This window comes from Oxyura jamaicensis, chromosome 2, assembly GCF_011077185.1.
Source record: "Oxyura jamaicensis isolate SHBP4307 breed ruddy duck chromosome 2, BPBGC_Ojam_1.0, whole genome shotgun sequence".
NCBI classification, from domain to species: Eukaryota; Metazoa; Chordata; class Aves; order Anseriformes; family Anatidae; genus Oxyura; species Oxyura jamaicensis.
Genome location: NC_048894.1, coordinates 65313910 through 65326758, shown reverse-complemented (window position 1 = coordinate 65326758; position 12849 = coordinate 65313910).

Genomic DNA, 12849 nt, shown 5'->3' with positions numbered 1-12849 from the left:
GACTGCCACAGGGGCTTTCAAACCACTCCCGTGCGGTTCACTTGAGCCACAGAGCTCCTAGTCTGAAATTCCTACCTCAAATGACAAGTCTTACATCTGGGGGCTGGGTGTGCAGTATTTGAAACACTTCATTTTCTGTTCTGACCCTGGATCTTTTCATTCTTTACATCATCCATATGCAGATCTTGGAAAATGCTCTGCAACTAGTTTATTATGAAGTATTAGTTACCTCAGAGCCAGGTCTTGAATGTAAGGAATGGAACAGAATTAGTTTCATACCGGCTGTGATAAATGATTAAGTCCCAAATAGGATTTTTGTGATTTATTAAGGGAATAGAGGCAAGCAAACAGCGCTGGGTGCACCGGGAGTCTCTGCTCTACCAGGACGCACACCTGTTACATCAGGTGGTTGATTTTTATGCTCCTAGACTAAGACATATTCATCACTATTCCTAGAAAAGGCAGGGTTATTATAATTAGTTATATATAATAACTAATTAATTATATATAATTAGCGCAATAACCCCAAGCAGAGCTACAGGCTGGGAGATGTGTGGTTGGAGAGCTGCCAGGCAGAGAAGGACCTGGGAGTGATGGTTGATAGTCGGCTGAATATGAGCCAGCAGTGTGCTCAGAGAAGGGCTACGAAGCTGGTGAAGGGTCTGGAGAACAAGTCTTACGAGGAGCGGCTGAGGGAGCTGGGACTGTTCAGCCTGGAGAAAAGGAGGCTCAGGGGTGACCTTATCGCTCTCTACAGGTACCTCAAGGGAGGCTGTAGCGAGGTGGGGGTTGGTCTGTTCTCCCACGTGCCTGGTGACAGGACGAGGGGGAATGGGCTTAAGTTGCACCAGGGGAGTTTTAGGTTGGATATTAGGAAGAACTTCTTTACCGAAAGGGTTGTTAGACACTGGAACGGGCTGCCCAGGGAAGTGGTTGAGTCACCATCCCTGGAGGTCTTTAAAAGACGTTTAGATGTAGAGCTTAGGGATATGGTTTAGTGGGGACTGTTAGTGTTAGGTCAGAGGTTGGACTTGATGATCTTGAGGTCTCTTCCAACCTAGAAAATTCTGTGATTCTGTGATTCTGTAATTTTGGATCCTCTTTTGTTTTTATTATCATCAGGGAATGGGTTTTCCCTTACCCTGGTTCTGGGTCAACAGGTACCACAGATATTTGCATTCCTTGTATAACCGAGTGTATTAGTCTGGTAAAACAGGATATTAAACATGAAATTATTGAATTATTAAACAACCCTCCACATATTCCCAATACAACTATCCTGATTCTAGTAAGCCAACCACTACCCATAAAGTCCCTCCATAATTCTCTTAAATTGATTTCATTCCAAGTTTGAACTGGGACATGCACAATTTTCTTCATTTCTTTTTACAAGTTCATTCACAGCTTTTCCTTCACCATCAATATCTAAACAGCAATTACTTAAGGTTAAATCTTCCACAGACTCCTCCTTCTTGTGCTAGCAAATAATCTAAAGCTAAGCAATTTTGATACAAAGCAGTTCTCATCTTGGTATTTTGTTTTGCAATTAATCCGAGTGCATCTCCAGTTTTATTCACAACTATTTCTACTACAGCTTGCAACCTAATTATTCTATTAAGCATATCTATTGGGGTCCTATAGCCTATCCTATAGCCCCAGGTCCTATCCTATAGCCCCAGGATCCGTACTCCTGGGGCTTGGTAACAAGCACAACCCCAATTTGAGGGTCCACAGTAATGATAATGATCCTCTCCCACAGATAATCTCTTATCCAATCAGTGTAACACGTAGAAGCCACTGTTCCACCCTTTCTAGGACAAATGTACTTGGGCTGGTTACTATATCTCTTCCAACTCAGGCTTCCGCAATCAGTATATGGGTCTTCATCTATAATATCACAGGCATCAAAGGTTATTGACACTGAGGTATTCAGGGTGGTTACAATTTCACTTGTTCCAATTAATTTCTCTGCATAGAGCATACTGAGTTAGGTTAAAAATGCAGCTTCCTCTTTTCTGGCCTTTACAGTCATAGACAGTATGATACACCAATGTCTGGGAGCTCAAGCATCCTTTTCTAGTAGTTGACTGCAGTTGGCCATAGCTTGGGCCAAGAAACTCACCCCAAGTAGGACTAGAAGAGGTCCGGTAAGGGCCATAGTGCTCGGCGGTCACAGCCCGAAGGGGTTGCAGCCCTTGGCAGACCTTCCTAGCTGCAGCACCAGTTCCCTATCCGGTCTTGCCCTCTTCCCTAATCTTAAAGGGGTGTACACTGCAGATGTACCTTCTCGGTACCTTCAGGGGATAATGCTTAACTGATCCCTGTTTTTGATAAATCTCTCCCCTTAATAGGGATCTGTTCAAGAGGTTCTTTGTTTACTAATTTTACAGAAGTAATTACAATAAATTTGGAGTAACTACAATAAAGGAGTAATTACAATAAAATTCCCACAGCAACTTAGCTTATACTCTGATGAAGGCTTCTTCAAGTCCATCTGATAGTTTAGTTTCTCCTGTTTCCAATGTTACTTTCTACTTTTCCACTGGACCTTTTACTCATGACATGTGTCCATCCTTTTTCAGCAGTTCTCACAGCTGTTTCCTTGTTAATAGATAACAGCTAATAGATAACAGTTAATAAATATCGGCTGTTTTCTTTTTAATAAAACAAGAAAAGGTCCTTCCCAGAAGGGAGATAAGCTTTCTTCTTTCCGTGTTTTTATTAGAACCCTATCTCCTGGTTTTAACTGGTGAATTGCAAATCCTAAAGGTGGTGTCTGAACCATCATCCCAGTTTCTCTTAGCTCTTTTAATCTTCTACCAATGGTAATTATATATTTCTGGATACTACGATCCTCAACTACATTGTTCCCTAAGGGCATCCCTTGAGAATAAGGCATGCCGTATAACATTTCATATGGTGATAATCCAGTCTCAGTGTGTGGTTTAGTTCTAATGTTTAAAAGTGCCAATGGTAAGCATTTCGTCCAGGGCTTTTGTGTCTCGATCACTAACTTAGCCAATTGTTGTTTTATTGTTTGATTCATTCTTTCTACTCTCTCCAAGCTTTGTGGGTGCCACGGAGTGTGGTATTCCCACTGAAAGCCTAATTATTGACATAATAATTTTATTATTTTAGAAGTAAATGTGCCCTGATCAGAATCAATGTACTGGATTATCCCATATCTAGGTATTAAGTGTTCAAATAACATTTTTACCACCGTTCCGGAGAACAAGCAACCCAAGACAGCAAGGCATTTCCTGAATCACCCCTCTTTGTTTCCTCCTCCAAACTCTTTACATTCCTGATGTTATCACCAGCCATGGGACTTGTCGACCCCCATGGCCACACTCCCACATCTCCCCCTTCTTTAACATAAAAAAGCACGATTAACACAAATTAAGAAAGCACTATTAACACAAACTAAAACAGAGAAAAACTACCAGGCATACTAATTCTATCTTTAACAAACTTTGTAACCACATCCCTGGGAGAGGCAGGTACTGAGTGCTGCCCAGGCAGGGGGGGGGCTCTGGCTGCCCCTCCAGCTCCTGGAGTCCTTGTCTGTGGGTCCTGCATATGCCAGCCGGACACTCCCAGACGTTGTTTTTTGTTTGAGCTGGAGTCCAAACCGCAGAGGAGGGTGCTGTGATCACGTTAAGGCAGATGATGAGACGGCTGGACAGACTCATGGTGCTGACATCCATCTAGGACCGGCTTCTGTTAAAACACAAGCACAACCTCGGCCCCCAAGTTATTAGAGTGTAGGGCCCTTCCCAGTAATTGGTGCTGTAATTTTTTATTTTTATTTATTTATTTATTTTTCTATGACTTGTGTTCTTCCTTTAACTGAGTTTCTCCCAGATCTGTCTCCTAGATCTGTTTGTTGTTTTTTTCTCCTGCATGGACAGATGCAAGGACCTTCCTCTGTCCATCGATTTAAAAAATTTAAGAACATAGCATACTTTATCTATCTTTTCCTAGGGTTCACACCCCTACTCTCCCTTCTTGGTTTTAGAAGCTGTCCTGGTTTAGTTAGGATAGAGTTAATTTTCCTCGCAGTAGCTGGTAGAGTGCTATGTTTTGGATTTAGAATGAGACTAATGTTGATAACACCCTGATGTTTTAATTGCTGCAGAGCAGTGCTTACACTAAGCCAAGGACTTTTCAGCTCCTCACTCTGTCCTGCTAGTGGGCAGGCTGGGGGTGCAGCAGGAGCTGGGTGCAGCAAGAGCTGGGAGGGGACAGACCCAGGACAGCAGACCCAAACTGGCCAAAGGGGTATTCCATACCATTTGACATCATGCTAAACAATGCATAGGGGTGGCTAGCCGGGGTGAGGGGGCCGGCCGCCTGGGGACAGGCTGGGCATCGGTCAGTGGGTAGCAAGCAACTGCACCGTGCATCACCTGCTCCGTACACATCATTATTATTATTTTCTGTCCCAACAAACTGCCTCTATCTCAACCCACAGGCCCCAGTTTCTCTCGTTTCTCTCCCCCTTCCCAGAGAGGCGGGGAGGGCAAGCAAATGGCTGTGCGGTGCCCAGCTGCCGGCCGGGTTAAACCACAACAGAAGCATACATAAATTGATACAAAGGAACACTTAAATAATACAACTGGACACAAAAATATACATTTTTAGAGAAATTCACATCAGTAATTGTATAAAGCTTTCTTCTGTACTAAGGGGTCCTGAAAATTTATGACTAAAACATTAACTTTGTAATGTAATGTAAAAGGGTTATTATGACAGTCCTCAAAGGCCACTATATAGCACACTGACATATTCAAGGCTCTCAGCTTATATTTCAGTCTGTGTATTCAAGTTTTGAGGTCCTTCTATGATTATGCAAACATCAGAAATATAGTGGTATAACAAATGGTACTTAAAAAGCCGAGCTTTAGAGCCAATATTAAATTTTGCAGGCTCAAAACACCAACTTAATATTTAAACAAGTATTTGATACTTCTGTTTGTTCAAAAAATAGAAAGATTAAGTGCGCTTACATAAGAATAACTTTTACTTTTCAACAAGCGTGCTCGTGATTTTTATATTAGTACAAACTTAGAAACAAACAAACAAATCCGCCATATGACTTTTTAAAATAAATGAAACCAATTCACCTTTCCCCTACTTGAGTACATTTACATTAAGGCTTTGAATCATCTGACCCATGATTTTACAGCATTAAAATGAGTGGGTCCACAAGGATGCTGGTATGTCTCACTGAGACTTAGCATGAATAGAATTAAAGCTCACTACCTTAAGGAAACAGAAAATCACATGCTCATGCCTTAACTACATTCCTTTTTGTCTCCAAACCAGAACATAAAGTTTAATAGTAACAGTATTTCATGGCAGTAGATGAGTACTTTTAAATCAATTATATTTTATTATTTAATATTATTAATTTAATGGCAACATCTTTGGAGAAACTTCCAGTTTTTGTTGTACAACACAGCTTTCTGGTGGTGATTCAGGCATGGGGAGTTCATTCAGTTCAACATGCTGTAAATATAGCTCCACTTTTCCTCTTTAATAGTTCCAGGGCTCTACATAGAGCATACAGCTCACAAGCCTGAGCCGACCGTGATGGACTCAAAGGTCCTGATTCCACAGGTTCTAGGTCCTTATTAATTATTGGATATCCTGATTTGACCGTCCTATCACATAGTACTGAACCATTTTTAATTTGCTCCCTTTTCTCTGGTTCCGGGTCTTCAATTTTGTCTGACCCATCTAGGAATTTTACTGTGGCAATTCCTACAGCCCTTGGTTACCCAGTAAGAGTGTCTTGCAGGGGGTTTAGGACCTATCACCCACCCACGAATCCTAGAGGAATCACTTCGGTCCTTCACCGGCCAAGTCCCTCACGGGAGATTGGAACCGCGGTTAGAACTCGCTTGGAACTCGATTGGAACCGCGATTGGAACTCGCTTCAGAACTAGGTTCCGTCTCAGTCACACTCTTACACACACAGGCAACCGAATCCCACCCAACCAAACAGTACACACTTCAAATACTCACGACTCCGTCGTCTTCGTTCGGATCTTCGCGCGCAGAATTACGGGCAAAATACAATGCTGCAGCTGGCAAGGGAGCTCATAAAAAAAAAAATCAAATTCTTTGCTTGCCTTTATTCAGGTTCAGGATGGTGTTAGTCCTGACCTGACTCGAACAGGAGCCACCAAATGGTGGGGCGCCCCTCCTACATCAAGTCAGAATTCAGGAACCAAGACTATCCCAGACGAGCCCCCAATTGTGATAAATGATTAAGTCCCAAATAGGATTTTTGTGATTTATTAAGGGAATAGAGGCAAGCAAACAGCGCTGGGTGCACCGGGAGTCTCTGCTCTACCAGGACACACAACCATCAGGTGGTTGATTTTTATGCTCCTAGACTAATACATATTCATCACTATTCCTAGAAAAGGCAGGGTTATTATAATTAGTTCCCGGAATCCAAACCCTCTCTGGACGCATGCGTATCAGTCTCTGGTGGTCTTTCTGGGGGTCTCTTGTGCTGAAGGCTCGTAGTCTTCCTCCCAGGCTTTGTCCTTCGGTCGTCCTTCAACTCCCCCTTTCTCCTTATTTGGTGGATCTCTTTGCTGGTTATCAGAGGCTTGCGCAGCGTCCCATGCAAAAGTCTGCAGTTTCCTAAAAGAAACTCCTTGGTCCTCTTATCTCCCAGACTAGAGTCTCAATGTTCGCCCTTCAAACCCTCTATTTACACAAATTGCTGGATCGTTCCTTTGCATGATACAAGAACTATGTACACTAATCACTCTGTTTTTCTTAAATAGGAGCTTATATTTCATCATGCGGCCCTAGCATTGTTCCATACTGACACGAATCAAATAAACACATTTCACACGGCTGTTGGTTTTTTGGCTTGAAGTGTACAGAATGACAGTACTACTTAGATGCAATTCCTACAACAGTTCAGTGCTTTAACAGCCAGGAGTATTTCTATTTTTCTGTCGATTAGTGCTGTAAAGAGTGTAAAAGATCAATTCGTAGTTCTTATCACTTCATTTGTTTTTCCATTGCATTAGTGAAAAAAATGTAGTATAATCCATAATATTTATTTTTGTCATATTTCCATGTAATATTACAAGCATGACAGTTTTGTATCAAGGATTTCAAATATTAATCTATATAAATCTACCAGGAACAACATGATAAAACAAGCTTAAGGTTTTTCAAGTAGGGATCTAGATAGCTTCAATAACACACCTGCCTATTTACAACTTTCTGTGATCTGTTTTCTACAGAAAGCGATTGAAAGTTAGGGCCCTGATTTGTAATCCTGGTCTGCCTACAATAAAAAACAGGTTGCCATAGTGGTGTGGTATAAGCGTTATGTGAGTATACACAGAAGGGAGATCTCTCTGAGAAGGAGTATTCAGAGTGCATCAGTACCAAGGAGAGCCTGTTGCCTCCTGCTGCTCCTTCACACATGGGTGTGTCTGTGGGTGCTGCAGGTTTGTCTTCTGCCCTGCCTGTGTCATGCACTGGGCTTCTGCATCTGCACCTTTGCTGCTGCTGTGTCTCTGGGGCTTATCCTAGATTTCCTAGCTTTGGTGTGCAGTCTTCCTGCGACTAGTTTCCCCATGCTGTCAGAAGTTTGCCTGCAAAGTGCAGCTGTAGGGGGCTCAGCTTAGAGGTATTTTTCCAGAATGAGTAGGATTTGTAAGCTTAAGCTGCATTCCTGCCTACGCATGAATGAAGGCCTTTTAAATGTTACTTGGGATGAATAAGCAAGGAGGTAAATATGGACTGGTGAATGGTGTGCACCATGTGGTTGAATTCTTAATGTATTGATAAGACTACCATTTCCCTTATGTTCATAGCATAATAATAAATCTAAATGTTAATCAACACTTCAGCCCCTCAAAACTTCAGTCCCTGAGTCTAACAAGGTTGGCCTTCTTCACGTTCCGTTAGCCTCTCAATGCCCTTTGTTGGTGTTCAGAAAAGTGACAGAGAAAGAATCTTGTGTTTAACAGTGTGCTCCAAAGGAGATGAGACACTATTATCCAGGTCAGGAAGATGAACTGTTAACAAAGTACTGAGTTTGGACTGCAAGGGGAAGGAGTCTATTCTGAGGGCTCAAAGGGTTGTGGTAAATGGGGCCACATCAGGCTTGTGACTGGTCACTAGTGGAAGAGATCTGCAGTTTTCCCCACACATCTGCAAGGTACCCGTGTCACTCAGCAGGTGCCCCTTTCTCAGTGGTAGCTCCAAGTCACCAGGAAAGAGAAAGATGTGCTGCTGCTCCTGGATTTGTGGAGGAAATGTACAGCCCTGTGTTTTGCAATTATTATTGCAAAGGATCTCAATTTTCTTAGGAGGTATCAACCCCAAATGAAAGCTTAGTCTGAGGGGGTCACATCATCTCCCCTTGAAACACTTATCTTGTGGAATAGCTCCCAGACAATATGGGAAAGTCTCAGAAACGCTCTTTCTGGACACATTCTCCCAGCCAGAAGTGCTGCTTTGCCTCCTTTCTGCTGTGATAACATCCACATATGCCCAGAGATCAGAACTGGTAAAAACATGAGAAAAAATAAAAGAAATTTTAGTGAGGGTAATTTATTTGTGTCACATACCTCTCTTGGCTGAAAGATGCTCCTGCACAGTGATGTATTTTCATCAGCATGAAGAAAACTCAGAATCCCCCCATGACTGGGTCCTGTCCAGGATAATCCTGTGTTATTTTCATCCTCTTGAAAGTGCTGCTTTAGTCTACTATCAGTAGTGAAACACCATGAAATTACTAACTATTCTGGGATGGTCACCTTCCAAACAAAGGCATAGCCAAAGCAGAGATGTTTAATGTCTTCTATGCCTCTGTCTTCAACACCACTGATGGGCTTCAGGACCCTGAGCTCCATGAACTGGAGAACCTTGACGGTAGTAATGATAAACTCTGAAACAACCCTGAACATGTGCGGTATTTGCTGCTGCACCTGGATCCATACAAGTCCATGGGTCCAGATGGGATTCATCCTGGGGTGCTTAGAGAGCTGTCTGGTGTCATCGTGGGACTTCTCTCACATATTTTTTAGCAGTCTTGGGAATCTGGAGAGGTCCTAGTTGACTGGAAGCTGGCAAAATTTTCAAGAAGGGCAAGAAAGAAGACACTGGCAACTACATGCCTGTCAGTCTCATGTCAGCGCCTGGAAAAATTATGGAGAAGATTATCCTTGAAGTTATTGAAGAGCACCTGGGGGACAATGCAGTCATTGGTCCCAGCCAACATGGGTTCACGAGGGGTAGGTCCTGTTTAACAAATTTGATTTCCTTTTATGATAAGATCACCCATTTAGTTGATCAATGGAAAACCAGCTGATGTGATCTTTTTGAATTTTAGTAAAACTTTTGACATAGTTTCCCATAGGATCCTACTGGACAAAATGTCCAGCATACAGCTAGACAAAAACATCATACAATGGGTGAGCAATTGGCTGACGGGCAGGGCTCAAAGGGTTGTGGTAAATGGGGCCACATCAGGCTTGTGACTGGTCACTAATGGGGGGTCCCCCAAGGCTCCATTTTAGAGCCAATCCTCTTCAGTGTTTTTATAAACGATTTGGATGTAGGACTGGAAGGTGTTTTGAGCAAATTTGCTGATGACACTAAACTTGGAGGAGTTGTGGACTCGGCTGAGGGTGGAAAGGCCTTGCAGAGAGATCTGGACAGATTGGAGAGCTGGGCAATCACCAACTGCATGAAGTTTAACAAGAGCAAGTGCCGGGTCCTGCACCTGAGACGGGGCAATCCTGGCTATACGTACAGACTGATGAGATGCTGGAGAGCAGCCCCACAGAGAGGGATCTGGGTGTTTTGGTTGATAGCAAGCTGAATGTGAGCCAGCAGTGTGCCCTGGCAGCCAGGAGGGCCAACTGCATCCTGGGGTGCATCAGGCACGGCAGCGCTAGTCAGTTGAGGGAAGAGATTGTCCCTCTCTGCTCTGCGCTGGTGCAGCCCCACCTTGAGTACTGTGTGCAGTTCTGGGCACCACAGTACAGAAAGGATGTGAAACTGTTGGAGAGTGTCCAGAGAAGGGCTACAAAGATGGTGAAGGTCCTTGAGGGGAAGATGTATGAGGAGCAGTTGAGGTCACTTGGCCTGTTCAGCCTGGAAAATAGGAGGCTGAAGGGGACCACATTGCAGTCTACAGCTTCCTCGGGAGGGGGAGTGGAGAGGCAGGCACCGATCTGTTCTCTTTAGTTACCAGTGATAGGACCCATGGGAATGGTGTCAAGCTGAGGCAGGTGAGGTTCAGGCTGGCTATCAGGAAGAGGTTCTTCACTGAGAGGGTTGTCACACACTGGAACAGGCTCCCCAGGGAAGCAGTCACTGCACCGAGCCTGTCTGAATTTAAGAAGCGTTTAGACTGTGCACTTAGTCACACGGTCTAAAATTTTGGGTAGACTTGTGTGGTGCCAGGAGTTGGACTAGATGATCCTTATGGGTTCCTTCCAACTCGGTATATTCTATGATTCTATGATTCTATTCACTTTGGGGGAAGGAGTCTATTCTCTCTGGGTCGGCTTGGTCACTTTGCTTTAATTGGATGACTACCTATACTATTGCAATCTTCTTGTATTCTAATTTTGGACATGTTCACTGAGAACAACAGCCTCTCGGTATATGTAAAGTTGATATTCTGACACTTCCTGGATACCCATACATATTTGAGCAAATACCTTGCAGTGTTGACAAATCTTAGCCTGGGCCTCTGACATTGACTTGGTTACTTACTGGGCATTGTTACCTCTACCAGCAGGAAAATACTTGAAAATGTTTGTTACATGGCTTTGCAATTGCTCATCTTCCCTTCTCTGTTTGCCAGTGCTGTCACATAACTTCCCAAAGGAATCTGATTGATGTGTAGTCACTGCATTTTCTCTTTATTTTTTTTTTTCTTGTATGCATCTTTTCAAGGTTTCAAATACCATTTTAACAGATAATATAAGGTGAAAGTTTTATAAGAGGTGATTTAGCTGTGTGCCTCTCTACCCTAAGCTAGCATAATTTGTATCTCAAGTATTGCCAAGTATTTACTATCTGCAGCTTACATAAATTATTTATTTGTGCTATGAGACTTCTGTGTCATCTCTATTACCTTACCTCCAGGATGGAGTGGATTTACAGAAATATAAAGAGGTACAGAGCAATGTAGAGAAGTTGGAGCAAGGATGCGAAGGGCGCTAGATTCTCCTCAGTGACATAGTCCAGGTCCTGCAGCAGTTTTTTGAAAGAAATGAGAGTTGCAAGAAAGCTACCTTGGAAGCCATGACTTAAATTCATGGTAGCCAACCTCAAGGTCCTGTCAGAAAGACTGCATGACAAAAGGATAGTATAGAAGGATGGGGTCTACTTTAATGATTCTCTCTCAATGAGAAGGCAAAACTGGGTGGCAGATGATCTTGAGACTCATACAAAGGCCTGAATGGAAAAGTGTTGGAAACATCACAGGGATCTTTGTCCTGTTTTTCATAACATACATATGTTTAAATAACATACATATATTTAAAAATCCCTTTTCAGAAGGGATTTTCTGTTGCTTATTATGTTATCAAAGATGGGAGAATTGAACTGGAGTTCCCAGCTTTGGGGGTGATCTTGAAGGTATGTGTTATCGACAGACGCTTCACAGAACCATTCCTAGTTTCAGTGCAAGCCCCTTTCAGTAGGATATATGGTCTGTGTGGCTAAGGAATCAGGGATGTATTTAAGAATTCTTGTTGTGAGCCTTAGCACGTATACTTGGCTCCCAAGGGACAGGTGTATATAGCACTCAAAAGTCAGGGTCTTAGGGAGGTCCCACTTTTAACTGTGTTGTGTTGTAATGGGAAGCACCATCTTGCTCATAAAACTCCCCAGCATGCATTCATACCAAGTACGCTTGCAGTCTGCTAAGATCCCTATCTTGCACTTTGGTAATGTGTTTACACCTGCATGTCTGTAACTTAGCCTTTTTAAATGTTTTTTGGGGTAGAGAAGGTAAATCCTAAGTGGAGCTGGGAATTGAGTTTGAAATTCTCCAATAATTCTCCAGTACAAGGGGCCTTTGAGTAGATCTGTTGAATACTGGTGCAAATCCTGTAGGAAAAATACAGCCAGTATCTGTTCTTCTAAAGGATTTTTCTGTTAAGTCTCTACAGTCATTCTAAATGTATGCACTATATTTCTTTAAGCTTAGTGCTTGGATAGGGTTAATACTGCTACACTGATATTGGCTGGGCATTTTCAGTATTGTCTGTGGTTGTGGGCCAGAGCACAGCTCTGAGCAGAGTGTGGAGAAATGTCTAGCAATTGTGGGTCATCTCTCTAATGCTTTATATAAGGAATGATTCCATTCTGTTTCCTCTTCCTTCCTTCCTTGTTTCTTATTGGTTCTTCCTTCTGTACCAGGGAACTTTAGTTTCATTAATTTAGCATCATTAGTTTGCAAGCTGGATGAAGATGCCTTTTGCAGGTGCTACAAATCTTCGTCAAGTACACAGTCAGGTACACACAGTGAATGCTCTTTGGATAACTACACTAGAATTAGCCAAAAGTTGGAAATTCTGCAATAGCGCTCTCAAAAGCACTTGTGTTGGGAGACAGCAAGTGGCTCTGTGTTGTGTGTGGTGATGATGACTGTGCAGGATCCTCATGTATTCCTGCACTATGGGTGAAGGGGCCTTCCGTAGTGTTGGCAGAATTGTTGAGAATAAAAAGGAAAAGAAAATAATAGCTCACTCTTTGCCTTCTTTAGGCCCTGGAAGACTTTAGCCTCTGACATAAAGATAGGCCTGGACACACACTCTATGAACCTTTTTTCAAGCTTAC